Genomic DNA, 5,005 nt, shown 5'->3' on the forward strand with positions numbered 1-5,005 from the left:
TCAGACTGATGAGCTTTGTAAAAATCGACGCGTTTCAAAAAGGCGGGGCATAGAGGAGAAACAATGTACAGTATGTAGAAAATAATGTGTTTTTTGAACTTTAAACCGCATAAACATTTCATTACACCAAATACACAAAATAATGTTATTTTTAGCAGCACCATATGACCCCTTTAATTAATGAATTTCAACAGAATTGTAGGTGCAGTAAATATGTTTTTACCTGCATCTCTGAAAGTTCAGTAATTTTATAAATGATGGCTTCAGATTGCTCCTCACTTTAATGCTTTAGGTCAGGTCAAAAGGTCAAGGTCCCTCTAAAGGTCACCTTGATTCTGCTTTTATGTATCAGCTTCATCAAGTGGAAGCTCACACACAAAATTATTGATCCCTCTTTTGAGCAGGACCTGTGACTCAAATGACCCTCATTTCTTATTGAATCCAGGTGGTGTGTACCACAAATGCCCTGCGTGTGTATGTAGAGCTAACACACTGCTCTATTCACAAACTTGTATTACACATACACAGAATCACACACATGTCTGCTTCGGTTTGTGTGTGTCTCACAGGGCCCTTTGTGCAGATTAAGAGATTTATAAATAGAGAAAAAAGCTTTGCTTAGAGTCTCAAATCTCGGAGCCATGCGCGGATTACTGTATCCCTGTGGGATTTTGAACCAAAACCCAAACGGACAAACACACACTCATACACATTTACACGAACCCTCAAACTCTGTACAAACAGAGGCATTCCATATCCACACTTTATTCTGACATTCCAGACCCAAAACCAATTCCAGATATTCCGAGTACAGATGACCTCTCCCTTGTTGATTGTCTTAATCTCTCTCTCTATCTCTGACTTAATCTAATCGCTCTAATCACTCACTCCTGATCACTGTTCTCCTTGCTCGTTCGCTTTCTATCTGTTTTTAGTGTCTTTCCAGCAATTCCTTCATAGCTCTTCCATATGCAACCCTCCTTTCCCCTTCTTCCCCTCCTTCCCCTCCCCCGACATCTCCCCTAGATTGTCTCATCCTTCCTTTGGCCTGGATGAGACTGGTGCTGTTGGTCGGCCAAACCGGGGGACCATCATTCCGACTAGCAGCTAACATTTAGCTAATTATGCTAATACCCCTTCATCAGTCCCAAGAGCCCTGCAGGGAGCACAGCACCACAGAGAATGCCACTGCAAATACAGCTGAGGAAAAGAAAATATAAGAAGGACTTATTAGAGGTGCTTACTAATGACATTGTTTCCACTTCCATTGAAAACAAATATCTAGGGACGTTGCCTAACAACATCCTAGTGACACTAGTGTAATGGAGGCCAGCTAGTAAGGGCTGTGCCTCACCTCACTCCTCTGATCTCAAAAGGTGCACTAGTGACTGACGTTAGAGGCAGCAGTCTTTAGCTTCCTTGTTAGCATGCCCTCCTCCTCATGCTGAAAACGCCGGTTCAAATTCTGCTCTGAGCGGGGCAAGTAGAACCGGAGGGGTTACATTGGTGACGTAACCCAGATGGGAGTGAGGTTTAGGGGGGTGAGTGTAACGGAGGCCAGCTAGTAATAGCTGTGCAGGTAAACCTCACTCTCCTGATCTCAAGAGGCGCACTTCAGGCTGCGGTCTTTAATGTCTATGCCAGAAATGCAGATTTGAATCCCGATTAGAGTGGGGAAAGTAACGAGGGGTTACACTAGCCACTGTTTATAAATTACCAAGAAAACACCCAAAATACATTAGCAAACCCCTAGCAATGTCCTAATATCCACCAAAGCCCTACCAACCAGCCAAAACACACTACCAAAGCCCTAGCAATGTCCTAACAATCACCAATCAATAGCCTGGCAGCCAAGATCACACTATTAAACCCATTGCGATGCCCTAATAACCATGAAATGTCCTAGCAACCACTCAAAACGCACTACAAAACCCTTAGCAATATCATAATCACAAACAGCCTAGAAACGCCCTATAGCCACCACCCCAAACACACTACAAATCCCCTAGCAATGTGCTAGTAATTGCATACCAAGCGCCTATCGATGGCCTAGCAACCACTTGAACACACTAACAAAGCCCTATACCCTAATAACCATAGATATGTAGAGGTAGATGCCCATCTACCTATATATATCTATGCTAATAACCACAAACACCATAGAAACGCCAAACACCAAAAACACAGTAACAAACTCCTATGCTGTGTCCCAATTCGCATACTATCTGCCCTAAATAGTATTCGAAATGAGAATTAGTATGTCCCATATTGTAGTATGTTGAAATGAGTATTCCAAAGGTACCTGGATGGTTTATTGTTTCCGGTAGAAATTCGAAGTGCAGGTCCGTACACACTCTACCGGCAAATATTGCCCACAACCCATTTGCGCGATTCGATTAGAACTACAAACATGAATAAAAAGTAGTAAAAAACTACAAACATGGCGGATATGCGAGTGATGGACAGGGAGATAAAGGGTTTGAGTGATAAATAATCAGTATCCAGCCTGATGAAAAAAATATGTATTTAATGTTATCCACATTATATTTCATCTGCAACAACATTGTGAACTTTTATAAAGATACGTTTGGTCATTAACTTTTAAAAGTATCATTATGCAAACACATGAGAAGAGTTCTCGGGATGAAATACACGCGACTGGCAGATCAACTTGCCTTTTCAGTTCTCTCCAGTATGGTAGGAAATTACATGAAACCGAAATGTGAATGATGTGAATATGTGACAGGATGATTGAAAGGGCAGTTTAAATGGTGACAGGATGCACGTAACTAAGCAACAGATCGGTCCGTTAAAGACTTAATTATGACGAAGTAGCATGTCTTAAAGCTTGCCTACTCTTCTACTACACACTCAAAAGTATGTACTTTTTCACAAAAACAGTTAATACTTTTAGGACATTAGGCGAATTGGGACACAGCGCTAGTAATGCCTTACCTATCAATACCCGGCAAGCCAAATAACCATTACTTTCATCAACTGACAAAGCACAAGAGAAACACAGGGGCTATATATACCACAGGAGAAAAAAAGGAACCAATGAGTAACTATGGGCACAAACAAGGTAAGGGTATGGTCAATGAGTAACCAAGGGAACCAATGAGGGTAACTATGGAGACAAACAAGGCACACAGCAAACAGGGGCAAAGCTCACACAGGGAACATAAAAGTCCAAAGACAAAAGGTGTGTTCGACTTGACAGACCGATCGGTGTATGACATCAAAGTACCGCGAGAGCGATTCAAAAGCATAAGGAGAAGTCTGCTGTCTAATCGCTCTCGCGATAATTTGATGTCATACACCAATCGATCTGCACAGCACCGCTTCAAGTCGAACACACCTAAACACAAGGAATCTACACAAAGCACATGTGACACTAACACCCTAGCAACGCACTTATTGCACAGCAACCACCTGTCAACAGCCTAACAACCACCTGAACACAAACTCCTAGCAATCCCCACCACCACCCCAAGCCCCAGTTCTTATCACCAGAATATCAGGAGATGTGATTTCTTTACAGCACCGTACAGTGAAAAATTCCAACACTGTGGCAGCAAGTTTTTCACCAGAAGCACCGCTCACATTTTCTTCATAGGTTTGTTTTACTAAACAAATTAGTCTAGTTAGTTTCAACACATTTGCTCAGTGCAATGAGTAACTTCAGCAGCATCTGCTTTGTCTTCAAGCATCGGTGCAGTGAAGCTATTTGTTAGGTTAAATCCATAAAAGAAATAGTTTAGACAGTGCCCTTTCACAGATCTTCACCTCAGCTGCTCCTTTCAGTATCATCTCCGTGATGTGCGGCTGTGGTCTCTTATTGAAGATAAACCTGGAGTCAACATTTTCTTCCTGCTTGAAGCAACCACTCAATTAGGGTGTCTTTAATCCCAAATCTCACTGCAGACAGGTTTTCAATTGTCTGTATATTGAAAACCTAAAAGATCTAAGAATTAAATTCATTTCCATTTCTGTAGGGATAACATTTTCAATCCACCTCTTTTTCTTTCTTTGTTTCTTTCTTTCTTTATTTTTGCCTTTTGAAAGAATGCTTTTCCAGCATTTGTTCTCCTGTCTGAATTAATTTACTCCCTGGCATGCAGTTGAATACAAAAGTAAACATGGATACTCAGTGTACATGTTTTCCTGTCTTCCTTATATTAAGCAATATACACTAAGCACTATTATAAGATTCCTTTTGAATGTTAATAGGAGTACAGAAAATGCTGCCAGTAGATATTAGTAGAAAGTTTATAAATAGCTCAGTTACTGGACTAAAAGGTACAGGCGGTTATCCAGTCTATGCCTTTTATCTGTGCCGCCGATGCTGCTGGCTACTGCTGAGTGTTATGGAGAACAGGTCAGTGAAGAGCTTCAGGCCTGTTAGCACTGCACGCTAATAAATGTGTCAAAATCAACAGCACAAGCAGCTCTACTAAATACTTCTGAAATTGCAAACAACACGGCAGGTAATATCTTTATTTTTGTCTTTTTGTACATTTCTTAACCCTTATGTTGTGCTCCAGTCATTTTGAACCGGAGAGGATTCTCATTATGCTATATATTATTACTAAATAGAGTGGTGCAGGTACGACGTCAGAACCTAGAAGACTAATTCTCTGCTGGTTCCTTCGAGATTTTCCTTTGGGGTTTTATAATGGGGATTTTTCGATTTATGAGTAAAATAAAGCCTGTGGTAAACATAACTTGACGATACTTTGACATTTTGTTCTACTACAACATAAACTGCACTCACTAACACCCCAAACTGTCTTATCTAGTTACTTTTTAGAAACATACATTTTCAAAAAGTAACATAACTGCAAAATTTACATTTTTGGTATGGGTGTGTGCAGTTTACATTGTAGAACAAAACATCAAAGTATCAAAGTTATTTTTACCACAGGCTTTATTTTTCTCATAAATTGAAAACCCCCATTATAAAACACCATAGGAAAACTGCCTAAGGAACCAGCGGTGAATTAGC

General features: G+C 40.6%; 1 long non-coding RNA gene across 2 annotated transcripts in view; it reads right to left on the reverse strand.

Annotated features, from left to right (window-relative positions):
* The window catches only part of LOC107697662 (uncharacterized), an 8,590-nt gene extending 5,598 nt beyond the window's left edge, over nucleotides 1-2,992 (reverse strand). For both annotated transcript variants that reach the window (XR_001635231.1, XR_001635230.1), the window contains exon 1: nucleotides 2,956-2,992. This is a non-coding gene — a long non-coding RNA (uncharacterized LOC107697662). The remainder of the gene's footprint in view (nucleotides 1-2,955) is intronic.
* Nucleotides 2,993-5,005: the final 2,013 nt, after the last annotated feature.

The sequence above is a fragment of the Sinocyclocheilus anshuiensis genome, unplaced genomic scaffold (assembly GCF_001515605.1).
Source record: "Sinocyclocheilus anshuiensis isolate Anshui unplaced genomic scaffold, SAMN03320099.WGS_v1.1 scaffold801, whole genome shotgun sequence".
Classification (NCBI taxonomy): Eukaryota; Metazoa; Chordata; class Actinopteri; order Cypriniformes; family Cyprinidae; genus Sinocyclocheilus; species Sinocyclocheilus anshuiensis.